Here is a 14,024-nt window from a genome sequence, read left to right on the forward strand (position 1 = left end):
GTCTGTGGGATTTGCTGCCAAGTCAAAATGCATCAGCGTCATGACAGTTGCATGAAGACCAGAATAATTTTAACTCTTGATATTACAGCAGATTCATATTCAGTGCCCCTGTTTACCAGAGATAATCCCTGTTTTACAGTCCCTGGCAAATCACTGTCTCTATTTTGTCCATATTTTTACCTCTAGGGAGGCCTTGTTAAAATTTTGTCCAAGTTGCTAGATTTGCTATTCTTCAGGTTCCAACTCCCTGCTCGAGGACTCAAGTAATTAAATCTCTGAGCTGGGAGATGGATGAATCTTGTGTTTTATGCACATACAGGAATGTTAAGGCTCTATATAGTCCACAACCTGTTGCCCTCCAGATATTTTGGACTGTATTAGCTCCTACCAGCACAGCTGTGCTCACCTGAGCTGATAAGAGTGCTAACCCAAAATATCAGGGGGGTACCAGGTTGAGCAAGGATGATGGAGTGCATTGCCTGCAATTTCATGCGCTGAATGAATTTGTTTTATTTAATAATTATCATTCATTTACAGTATTTATAGCCCACTCTTCAAAGAATGCTTTCAATCCAAGAGTAAGACAAATTAAACAGAGAAAAGCAATATACAAAGAATACAAAATCATATAAAAAGGTTCCAATAAACAACAGCTTAGCAATTCTGTCATGAGGTAAATGAGAAAAACTATAATAACAAATATTAATAATTCCAATTTAACCAAATGCCTAGGTAAAAACAAGCAAGGCATTCAAATGGATTGAAATGAATTAAACAAACAATGGTCTTAGCAACAGTTCCCGCTGGGCCTGTTCACATATAACAGCCCTGTTTCAATAACAGATGATGATTCCTTCTCACCCGCCACAGCAGCACATCTTTAACAATCAAAAGCCTTGTTGTCTTTGAAATGTGTAGAAGATGGGCTGTTACAGAGGAAATGAGCACACCATATGGATTTCAGCCTTCAGCAGTGTATAATGGAGATTCGAGGTCTCAGGCAGCCCTCTTTAGAAAGGGAGCAGGGATACTACAAGCGTATTCCCTGTTGTCAGCTGTAACAAGAGGATATGCAGATTCAAAGCATGAGGTTAGTGCAAGGGGGGCTCTCCAGATGTTGTGTGACTTCAACACCCATCTCATCAACCACAGCCAGCCTGGCCAATGGTCAGGGATGAGGGAGGTTTTAATCCAGAAACACCTGAAGGGCCACAGGCTCCCCAACCCAACAAGGGCAGGGGGATTTCTTCTGAATGACAGTGAGTATGCAGAAAGGAGAGGAGGTGGTGATTTTGAGGAGGTCAAAGAGGTGAGAGGAAGTTCTGGAATATACGTACAGTACCATAAGGCCCTCCTAGCTCCTAACACTAGACACTGGCACAGAAGCTAAAAACATAAGGCGCTTAGAAACATCATGGGGCTGTTCAAGCTATCAGTGCCTGATACTGGTCATATCAAGACATGCAGTTCAAAAGCTTAGATTATTTTGCATATGGAAAGAAACACCATTATTTTAATTCAATAGGTTCCTGCAAAGAATACAACCTACATAGCAAGGCTATTTATTGCATGGGACCCAAAGACTGGCAGGCATCTCCTGCCTTCTTTGAAACCGCCATGCCCTACAACTGTACTGGCAGCAGCTCACTGTGAAGATTATTAACAATTATACATTATTATTATTATTATTATTATTATTTCAGCTACTAGTATTATGAGTTCTGTTTGTTTGCCTTACAGATCTGGCATTCCTTTTGGAGTAGTTGCTCCCAATATCAAACTTTCTATGGAATCCTTATGTCTTCTATTGTGTCCATTCTGCATCCACTTGTGGAACGTAAGATGATCCTGGTGGGTCAGGCAAGTGCTCATCTAGCCCAGCATCCTGTTCTCACAGTGGTCACCCTGATGTCCATGGGAAACCCACAAGCAGGACCCAAGTATAAGAGCACTCTCCCCTCCTGTGGTTCCCAGCAAATGATAATCAGAAGCAAACCTCCGAATCTGGATAGCTCGGTTGGTTTGAGCATGGTGCTGATGATGCCAAGGTTGCAAGTTTGATTCCAGTATGGGACAGCAAATTTCTGCCTTGCAGGGGGTTCGCCTAGATGTTCCTCAGAGTCCCTTCCAACTCTACAATTCTATGACTGTGGAATCAGAACATAGTCATCATGGCAAGTAGCCGTGGATAGCCTTCTCCTTGATGGATTTGTCCAGTGCTCTTTTAAAGCCACCCAAGGTTGTCCCCACCCACCCCCACACTGTAAATAAACAAATAAATGAAACAGCCTTATTTAAAATTGCAATGCATTGTTGCTGCTCCTCGCCCTAGTCATCCGTATCTCATGGACGCCAGATATGGTGCTACTAAAATGTTAAGAGGCTTGCAAGAAAACTGTGCAAAAAAGGCTTGCAGAGGGCACATTTTGCAGGATCATGCAAATAAGCCTTAAGAACCAAAACTCTTCTAGGTCTTTGGGCCAGTCTTCAGCAGTTCTGGCTCTCTGAGCAACTTCTGAGGCTAGAGCCCTGCTGCAAAGCACGGATAATACGTCCACACCAAGCGCCAGTGCAGTCATTCAGTGAGCGCCTCTCTTCTCCCTATTGGCAACCTACTGGAGAAGTGGAACAAAGGGTCTTTTCATACCCTGTGTAAACAACATGAAGCAAAGAGAGGCTGTTATTGCATTGCATCATATCTTGAACTAGCAAAGCCAAGGGTTCTCAAAATAAGCAGCTGCCACAGACGGACATGAAATCACCCAATGTGGGGTTGTTGTTTTTTTAGGTAGCCCAGAAGTGAGGTGCAGCAAGGAAAGAGAGAGACTTTAGCAGGACTCTTTGTTGGACTCTTGTGACTGTGTCTCTGAATAGGGTAGGATTAAATCGTTCCACTCCTTTCAATGCAGAGACACAGCAGAGTGATCCACACACAGAGGAGTCCGTCCTCCAGACTAGGAAAAGATGAGTCTAGAACATCTCTGAGAACAGGCAACTCTGTCAAGTTAGTTGAATGAGTCAAGTACAACCACCCAAAGGCAGGAAAGAATGATCCATCCACAGCAGAGGGTGTTTGAAAGGTGGAAAGTACCCAGAGCAATGATTCATGCAGAAATCCTAGGTATTTGGATGCTTTGAACTCACAATGTAACATTTCCTTCTGGGGGACCCACTTGTAAACCCCCAATTCAAAAACTGTGTGTCATGAAGGAACTGTAAGAATGTCATGGGAAATAAACAAATCAAATAACTAACAATCTAATAAAATCATTCAAGATTCCTGTATCGGTAACCCCAAGTGCTCCTGTTCATGTTTTTACCCAGTCTGGAAAATGAACTGTGTATGTTGCTGGTACTTGCAGATGAGTTTATTTATTTCTTCCCCACCCTCCTGAAATCTTCCTCTTGCCTGTTAAAGAAGGACTATCTAACCCTTTGGCCCTCCAAGCAAACTTTTCTGCCCCTCTTGACCCCATATTGACAGTGGAAGCAGAACAACATGCAAGTTGATACCCACACCAGCATGGTAACAAACAAAAACCCCCACTCAGCCCAAATTGATGATGGGGATGCAAACTGGTCCTTCCCAGGTAATGAGATACAGTGGTACCTTGGTTCTCAAACTTAACCCATTCCGGAAGTCCATTCCAAAACCAAAGTGTTCCAAAATCACGGCACGCTTTCCCATAGAAAGTAATGCAAAATGGATTAATCTGTTCTAGACTTTTTAAAACAACCCCTAAAACAAAGAATGCAAGACATTACTTAATATGCCTTTATTCTATTTGCTCTTGCACATTTATAGGAATATATAACTTAAAAGTGTCTACTATTTCTTTTAAAAAAAGATTGGTTCTTTTTACAAGCAGCACACTGTTATTTTAGGTGTGTATGTGTGACTACAGCAAGGATCTGCCTGGGAAGCTGAAACTTCCTCTAGTCTAGTGAGAAAGATACCTTGCAATCACAATCAAGTCTGAGTTCAATGGACTTGCAGCTAAATTCTAGCTTGCTGCTTTGCTGCTGGAGTCTCTCTTTGAAGCCTTCTTGCAAAGCAGGATGACTTTGAGGTTAACTGTAGAGTGTCCTGCGAGCCTGAAGTATTCTCCCACTCATTTCTGAATGTTGTCCCTTTAATGTCAGATTTATGTCCATTTAGTCTCTTGAGTAGAGACTGACCTGTTTGTCCTAGATAAACAACAGAAGGGCATTGTTGACAGGTGGTGCTATATATCACTTTGGAGGGTGTTCAGGTGAATGATCCATTGGCAGCGGCATGGCTGATGTTATCCAGTCCTGTAGTAATGTTGCCTGAATAAATCTGGTGACAGAGTTAGCCCTGGAGTTTTTTGTAGGGCCTGCTATCTGGGCTGCCATAGAAGGGTGTCAATATGCATCTAGTAGGCATAGGCATAACATTGCACTTGAGTCCTAAATATCATGGACTGGCTGGATGCAGAGGATTGGTAGGAGGCAGCAGCTGTGGAACCCTCAAGGGAACCCCCAGGAGAAGAAGGCTCTGATTGGTGGTGGAATGATGATGTGTGTTCAGAGTGAGAAGAGGGAGCAGAAGTGCCGGGTGCAGAAGAGGCAACAGGGTTTAGTGAGCAGGAAGATGCTGCGGCAGAGGGCAATCCAGACTCAAAGGCAGGAGAGGAGAGGCAGGGCAGGAGAAAGAAGTGAGACAGGCTGCTGAAGAATCCAGGGAGTCTCTCTCTCCTGCTGCAACCAGCTCCCCTTCACCCTGGTCTCCCAGAACATGCAGAAAAATAAAGTGGAGCAATGAGAGACAAGAGAACAGAGCCTTAAGTTGCTGGGGAAAGAATCATAGGAGGAGACTTAGAGAGCAGTGGGAAGACTTCCCACTGCTTCCCACTGCACATCTTCAGTCCTTGAAACCTCCTGCTCCTCCTTTTTTCTACCTATTTTTATGTGTTTTAAAAAATTAGTTTGGCTTTTATTGTATTCTATATTGAAAGCTTTCAATGAAAAAATTGATTAGAAAAACACTTTTGTAAAGCTGAACTGCTGGCAGGGCGAGGTGGGGAGTATCTGTTGCATGCATGTGTATGGCTGTGGCATGTGTGTGTGTGTGTGTGTGTGTGTGTGTGTGCTCTTACATGCTGTGCTCACAAGCTTATGCAGTTTGCAAATACACCCACAGGCACAAAAGGTCGGTGGCCCCCTATTCTATATGTGAAGCATATGTTCTGCTTTCTTTCAACTCTGGAGGGTATGTAGACATTCCACATGAAGGATCCATAGAAGTCTCCCTGGCTCAGCCAGTAGAGCATGAGACTCTTAATCTCAAGGTTGTGTTTGAGCCCAATGTTGGGCAAAAGATTCCTGCATTGCAGGGGGTTGTACTAGATAAAAAACATGGTCTCTTTCAACTCTACAATTCTGTGATTCTATTACCGCATTTTCTTGTTTGGATGAATGTTCTGTAAGCAGAAGGTGCCTAAAAAATCACCTCACCCCTAATATACCAGGTTCAGATACATAAGGAGGTCCATTCTGCACAATGTAGGAATTTGCTGTTTAGTATGGTAAAGGTAAAGGGACCCCTAACCATTAAGTCCAGTCGTGACTGATTCTGGGGTTGCGGTGCTCATCTCGCTTTACTGGCTGAGGGAGCCGGCATACAGCTTCCGGGTCATGTGGCCAGCATGACTAAGCCGCTTCTGGCGAAACAGAGCAGCGCACAGAAAAGCCGTTTACCTTCCTGCCAGAGCGGTACCTATTTATCTACTTGCACTTTGACGTGCTTTCAAACTGCTAGGTTGGCAAGAGCAGGGACTGAGCAATGGGAGCTCACCGCCGACCTTCGGCAAGTCCTAGGCTCTGTGGTTTAACCCACAGCGCCACCCACGTCCCAACCATTTAGTATGGTAGCACCACCCTTTTAGAATGTCCTCCCATAATACATCAGACAGGTGCCATCCTTATTGTCTTTTCCATGCCTGTTGAAGACTTTCCTTTCTCAACAAGGCTTTTAAATGTAGATCTCTATCCCAGATTGTGCCTGTATGGGATTAGAAATTGTTATTACATATGGAATTGTTTTTATTGCGGAATTGCTTCAAGATGTCTTATGGGAAGTGATTCATAAGTGGAATCACATAAATACATTTAAAAAAAAAACCCTCAGTGAATGTGTGGCTCAGCCCTGCAGTAGTTTCTGTGTATATATGGTGGATCTTTGTGTATGTGCAAATGCACTGCTTTCAGTGCACGAATCCTTAGGGAGAAGCTGTGTGATAAATTTGTATTGCATTGAATCCTCTCTCTCTCTTTTGGCTTAGGTCTCCTTGTACTAACAACACTTACACTTAGGTAAAAATGAGTGGAGAGATTGCTTTTTCAGAGTTCTTTGAATTAACAGAGGAGTCAGACAACATTGATTTGTTAACTCGCTTTTATGCATTCTCTGTATTGAAGTTAATGACTGTGGCTGCGATTCCAAATACAGCCATGCGTACTTAAGCCTTATTGATTTCAATGGGCGTGAAGTCTAGAAGAAATTGTGAACAGGGTTGTCGTGACTTGGTTTAAAAGAATGTCCAACTTTAAAGATGGCCCTGTCAGAAACACATTGGTACATTTCTCCACATTATTTCCAATTGGGGTAGTCAGCCAGCAGCAGCTTTTGGGGAGGTGGTGTTCCTAGAAATTAATTGAACAACAAAACAAGAATTGATACAAATCCATTCATTAGCATTACTGGGGAGATGGCATGGGCAAAATGGATATGCTTTGGATAAAGAACTGATTCAATATTTACTGTCAGCTGCCAGGCCAGTTATGGCAAGACAGTGGAACTATTTGGAGAGATTAAATAAGGATTTATGGCATAAGCAAATCTGGACCATAGCTACTGCTGAAAAATTAACTCAGAAATTGAGGTACTCTAGAGGACAGACAAGGAAAGAATGATTTTAAACAATGTGGCAAAAAAATATGTTACATATCAGTGATAACAATGTTCAAATGCCTCCTGTGAAATATGATACAATTTGAAATTCTTAGTATTCAGCTTTAAGCAAAAATATCATAAGGATACAAGGACAATATCCTGATGTTAATAAATAAAACAAATCTCTCTTTTTTAAAAATGTTACTATAGCCTAACGCCAATAATAATAATCCCCCCACAGGGAATGTGAATGAAACAACACACATCTACACTTTGTGTGTGCATAAATTTAATTCAGCTGTATTGTTATCCTTTGTATTCTGTGTTATTGAAGTATATGTTCTTGTTTAAATAAATATTCTTTTAATATCTTTAGTTGATTAATTGGTTGGAGCCAGTTCTAATTTTTGAACTATGCGGATGACCACTGAGCCTTCGTCCATGTTGGTTTTTTTATTGTGAAGCATTACTGTAAGAAATCACTTTTCTTCTAACGGTGAATGCTAGCTTTTCCTTAAATGATAAATTACCTTGCACTTCAATGTATGAAAAAAGGAGCCATTCTCGAGAGTTCGGCAACATACAAAATTGCAGTGCTTTTTTTCTGGGGGTAATACCCCTAATATGCATACCCCTAAACATTTTGTTAATCTAAGTTTTGGCCTCATTGAGGGGCAGTATTTCAATATGTGTAGGAAAAGAAGGGTACCCCTAAACTTTTTTTTTTTAAGGGAAAAAAAACTGCAAAATTGTTGCTTTAAATCTGACTGGCAGACATCACATAGGTAATCTGGTAATACTTTAGCCAAGGTGCCCATCATATATGTTACATTCAATGTGCAATAACGAACCCTTCATAAGGCTTTTTTTAAAATGGAATTGTCGCCTGAGAAATGCTTCCCCCTCCCTTTAAGGCTTATTGCCTTTGTAAATCTTTTCCTAGAGTGCTTGGCATGCCTGTCTGAGATTCATTTTAGACCACAGGCAAAAAATATCTGGCCATCATTCTCAGGGGCCTAGGAAAGGCCCAAAGCATATATAATGTATGAGACTGTAATGGCTATACTCGGAAAGGCTGCACTTGTCGCTTAGGCCGAGAAACCTGGAGTGGGCGGGTGCAAAGGAAGGAGGCTGAAAATTGGAGAGAGTTTGGAATACAAGAGAGAGAGAAGGACAGGGAGTCAGTTGTTGGAGCTGGGAACAAGCAGGGAATATTCTTCTTCTTCTTTGGAGATCACTTGTAGCCGAGTAAGATCGTCTTCTCAGTGGTGTAGCGTGGGGGGTCCAGGGGGGGCCGGCCGCCCCGGGCGCAACATCTGGGGGTTAGGGTTAGGGGGCGCAAATCCACGGGTTAGGGGGCGCAAATTACTTGCCTTGCCCCGGGTGCTGACAACCCACGCTACGCCACTGCGTCTTCTTCCACATTTGTTACCTGCCCTTCCCCCTAAGGTCCCATGGTGAGTTATAATTTAAAATACGCCATTAAAAAAACCAAATTAAAATACTACAAAGAATACAGTCACAAAAAACAAGGTGGGTCCTAAAAATACATCTGCTTCTTCTTTGGTGATCACTCGTAGCCAAGTAAGATTGTTTTCCATCAACACGGTTTTAACAGTGAGTCCATAAGAGACTGTGGAGGCCAGTTCTGGATCCACAGTGGGGACATTGGTTTCCGTGCGGGAGTTGATCACAGTAAGGGTTTGCCAAGCGTGTCTTCCTCTTAGCATGCGTCTCCCTTTTGTCCTGAGTTTGAGCGTCTTCAAAGCCCATGACACCTTTTGTAAAGGCTGTTCTCCAACTGGAGCGCTCACAGGTCAGTGTTTCCCAGTTGTCGGTGTTTATACTACATTTTTTAAGATTTGCCTTGAGAGAGTCTTTAAACCTCTTTTGTTGACCACCAGCATTACGCTTTCCATTTTAAAGTTTGGAATAGAGTAGTTGCTCTGGAAGACGCACAGTATGACCAGTCCAATGAAGTTGATGTTGAAGAATCACTGCTTCGTTACTGGTGATCTTTGCTTCTTCCAGTACACTGGCATTAGTTCAGCTGTCTTCCCAAGTGATGTGTAGTTTTTTTCGGACACCGTTGATGGAATCTTTCAACGAGTTGGAGATGGTGATTATAAGTGGTCCATGTTTCACCACTTATGGACAAGCAGAGAACAGAAGAATCATGGAGCTGGAAGAGACCAGGTGGACCACCTAGTCCAAGCCCTGGAAACCCAGGGCCAGTGCATCCCCTTAAGATGAATGTCCAGTCTCTGCTTGAAGGCCTCAAGTGAGCAAGAACAAGTATTAAAGCCTGGCACCTCTTTCCCAAAGCCAGGAAAGCTTCTGCCCAGCTTAGGGAGGGAGGCGTAATGCTCACATGCGGGACGCTAGGACATCACGTCTGCAATGTCCCCCCCCCCCCATTGAACTTGCAAGCTGGTGCCTCTGGCCCTCACTGTTCCCCTATGAAAAAATTCACCACACACAACTGATTCAAAGAGTGTTGTCGTGTCCCCAGCTTGCCCAACCCCGTCGTCTTTTCTCCAGGTTAAACACACTGTTTAAACTTTCCTCATAGGACTTGTTTTCTGTAACCCTTACCATCTTTGTTGCTTTCTCCTGAACACATTCCAATTTATCTACATCCTTCTTAAAGTGCTGCGTCCAAAACTGGAGATAGAACTCCAGATAGTAAGAAGGATACAGGGACGGCAGGTCCATAACTCAGTGGCAGAGAACATGCTCCGCATGTGTAAGTTCCCAGCATAGCTTGTTACAAGAATATGAGGTAGCTGCAATGAGATTGGGATAGATTCTTTCTCTGAAACTCTGGAGAGTTTCTGCCAGTCATTGTAGACAACATTGAGCTAGGCCAATGGTCTGACTCAGTATAAGGTGTACATTGAGTTGAAAGTCATTGCAACCACAGGTTGATACAGTCAGCGAAGAAGCTGGTAGACACAAAGCAGAGTATCTTTTGTGCAGAGACAGGGTGCGAGATCCCAGCATCTAGAGAATGCCACAGTTTTGGAGAAACATGCTTTGTGGTTTCTCAAGAGCTGGTTTTCTGATGGCCACTAATGCATTGCCCAAAGAGGAGCTATGAGCCAAGAAAAAAAGTGGACAAAAGAGGGTGTGGATCTGTGTGAAATCTAGAAGTGATGGGTTGTATTCAACTAACTTTTACTCTGAGAAGACCCACTGAAATTAATTACCATGACTGACCTAGGTCCATTTATTTCAGTGGGTCTAGTAAAAGTTAGTTGAATACAACCTGATTACTGCAATTTAAGTAGAAATACTGTATGATTTTAATTAGGAAGTCCCTGCGGACTGTGGTCAATGGGCAGTCTAGAAATGGTGTCCATGAATTATGAATCACAGAATTGCATACATAGTGAAGCCTGACTATATGACCTATGTGCCTGCTGTCCAGGTTCTAACAGTTGATGTCCCTGCTCTCTTGTCTTAGAGTTCTTTATCATTAAATTGGACTTGGACCAGACAACTGTTCAAACAGGGGACACCTTCAAAAAGTCCTCTCTAAAGCAGGACACATGACTACCATATTTGTGTTCTTCCATTTGTTTTGCTTTCCTAGATCTTAATTGTTTGGATTCTTGACTCGTCTGGTTTAGGATTGCAAAATGCCAATGCTTAAGCTTTCCTTGCAATCCGGAACATGATTGATTCTCTGCCACTCTTCACATTCAGTACAATTTATGCTGCAATCCTGTACCTGTCTACTCAGAGGTAAGCCCCCTCGAGTTCATTTTGACTTCTCTCAGATGCATCTCTACTGCTTTGCACCATTGAAGACCTGAGTTAATTGCATGAGCTTCTGTATTTCAGGGCAGGATCATGTGCACTTTCCCCCCTTGTGTACATTGTACACTAGTCTGTCTATAGATTAGCATGGCACAAGGAAAAGGCAAAACTGGGCAAGGTATACTATGCAAAAATATTTATCAACATGTAAATCGAATTACAAATTATAGTTCGGTAGCCTAAAATCTTGTCAACCTTTACATGAGTTAACTCAAGATTTGGATTCCCATTTGGAAACCTAATAAATCAACAGTAAACTCAACTTTCCAAGACTAAGGTTTTTTAAAAATAAAAAAACAAAAACAGATTTTGAGTTTGAACATTAGCTGGAGAATCTGTCATACCCTCTTGGGAGGCCCTTGGCAAAGCTTCAGTAGATATAAAGGGACTGACTTGTCAAAGGCAATCTGCTCACATTTTACAGAAGTAGAAAACATGTGTGATAATCTTATGCAATTTTATCAGAAATATTGGACTACAAAGATTGATCCTGCCCTGAATAGTACTGTACCTCACAACCACTGGATGGTATTGACCATTAAAAATAAAAATAGAAGATAATCCAGGCTATGGCTACACATGCCTGACTTGCAAATATGCAGGGATTATATATTGTTAATTCTCAACATGTATGATCTAGTTGAGATACCTGCATTGCAGGGGGGTGGACTAGATGACTCTTGAAGTCCAGCTCTACAATTCTATAATTTAACATATTTTTCATTCAAGCTATTTTTATCCTAAATTTGTATACTATTCTTCTGCTTATGGTTTTCTGTGTTATCTTGAACTATGTGGCCGGTTGTTGCAGTGAAAAGCTAAGGGCTGTTGTAGCCAATGCTAGTTGTACTCAAAGTAGACTCACTGACGTTAATCATAGAATTGTAGAGTTGGAAGGGGTCCCGAGAGTCATCTAGTCCAACCCCTGCGATGAAGGAATCTCAACTAAAGCATCCATAGCAGGTGACCATCCAACCTTTGCTCAAAAACCTCCAAGGAGACATAGTGCACAACCTCCCAAGAGAGTCTATTCCACTGCTGAACAGCTCTTGGACATGACTAAGGGGGTCTACTCTAAAACTTAGCTGGATACCATCCTAAGCTTCTGATATTTCAATCTTCTCTACTGCAGTGGTGAGGCTATGGCACTTAGGCTGTGTCATAACGGCCCTGATGTCACTGTTAAGAGACAACTCATCCATAGTGCAGAGCCAGAGCCATTATACCAGCTAAGGGGCAGAAACTATGCTTGCAGTCTAGTGTAGATGTGCTCCATCCCTTACTGTTGTATACTGTGTTGCATAATGCCTCTTGCAATGGGGTAGTTTTCCTATATGCTATCTTTGCCATGCAATAATGGAGACTGCTGCAAATGTACACGAGTCATACCTGGGGTGTACTATCCTATTAAGAAGAGTGCCAGGGAACTTGCCCTTCCTCGCCAGCCATAGAATCCACAGGAAAAGGTAAAGGTACCCCTGCCCATCAGGGCCAGTCGTGACCGACTCTAGGGTTGCGCGCTCATCTCGCGCTGTCCGAAGACACTTCCGGGTCACGTGGCCAGCGTGACGAAGCTGCATCTGGCGAGCCAGCACCAGCGCCGCACACGGAAACGCCGTTTAACTTCCCGCTAGAAAACGGTCCCTATTTATCTACTTGCACTTAAGGGTGCTTTCGAACTGCTAGGTGGGCAGGAGCTGGGACCGAACGACAGGAGCTCACCCCGCCGCGGGGATTCGAACCACCAACCTTTCGATCAGCAAGTCCTAGGCTCTGTGGTTTAACCCACAGCACCACTCGCATCCACAGGACCAGGCAGCAAATGTGGTTTTCTGTTAACTCGCTGCCATGTTTGTACCTGTGTATATCCATCTCAGTGGGAACTGGCAGAGAAAAAAATCAACACCCACACTTTGCCCCATCTTCACACTAGGTCAGATCGTAGTCTTTGAAGAAACCAGTTTGTTAAAACCCCGTCTGGAAGAAGGCAAGTGCTAAGCTCAGCATTATGACAGCTTAATTGAAAGGTACACATAGATGATGAGAGGAGAAATTTTTAAAAAGCTCTGTAGATCTCAAGGAGACAAAAATTATCTTCTCATCTCTTCTAAATCACTAGTCTGAACAGCATTTGTAGGGTGGTTACATCTTGTAGGAGAGGAAGGTATAAACATTAACATACACCCTTCCCAAATGCATACTTTTCTTAATTGGCATAGAGAATTTGCGGGTCCTTGGAGAGGGGAAAGGTCTTTTGACTATTATTAAATAATCAACAGCATGTGGCTGGGTGTAATTTCTAAATCATGTGCTAGCAGTGAGAGTTAGGAACACATTCTGTTCCCACATTTCTTTAGGCACATGAGGGTGGGATATTTTTGCATGTCACTTCAGAAGCAGTCATAATCTTCCTTCTCTTCTGCTAATGGCAACAAAATCTCCTGCAGATTCTTTCCTACATGAGATTGGGCTAGCTCAGTAGATAGAGCATGAGACCCAGAGTCATGAATTCGAGCCCCATGTTGGACAAAAGATTCCTGCACTGCAGGGGTTGGACTAGATGACCCTTGTGGCCCCTTCCAATTCTACATTGACAGGGTTGGGCCTGCACTGCCTACAACCTGTTTTCAGACATTGGATTACCCCATGTAAACAACATTGAACACATTTTAAATAGTGGGTTATGATTTTGTGCACAGTGCGAATGTGCTATTGAATTCCATTATAATAGGCACTCTGGTACATACTTAGCTTAATGTAGCTGGCCCAGTCCTGGAACTGTGATTGATGTCATCTAAGAAGCAAAAACAACCTTTGTAAGTAACCATTGACATGGTCAGAAGGAAGGAAATCATAGTCCATGTTCTGAAACCTAGCTTACTTAGGCATTCCTAGAACCCTCATGCACACATTCATACTCATGCCATACAGGAAGTATAGTGTCCCGATTAAGGGAAGTAATATTCTCACTCTATTCTGCCATGGTCAGACCACCCCCAGAGTACTGTGTCCAGTTCTGGGCACCACAATTAAAAAAAAAGTATTGATAAGCTGGAATGTGTGACCAAGATGAACAAGTGTTTAGAAACCAAGCCTAATGAGGAACAGTTGAGGGAATTGAGTATTTTTAGCCTGGCAAAGGGGAGTCTGGAGGAGGTAAGATGGCCATCTTCAAATATCTAATGGGCAGCCACATGGAAGATGGAGCAAACTTGTTTTCTCCTGCTCTGAAGCACAGGACCCAAATCTATGGATTCAAGTTACAAGAAAGCAGATTCCGACTAAA

General features: G+C 42.8%; 1 protein-coding gene across 1 annotated transcript in view; it reads left to right on the forward strand.

The window, feature by feature from the left end:
- LOC310680353 (uncharacterized protein) overlaps positions 1–14,024 on the forward strand; it is a 339,545-nt gene that overhangs the window by 275,479 nt on the left and 50,042 nt on the right. The window lies entirely within an intron of this gene.

Source organism: Podarcis tiliguerta (genome assembly GCF_965153285.1).
Source record: "Podarcis tiliguerta genome assembly, chromosome: 6".
Taxonomy (NCBI): Eukaryota; Metazoa; Chordata; class Lepidosauria; order Squamata; family Lacertidae; genus Podarcis; species Podarcis tiliguerta.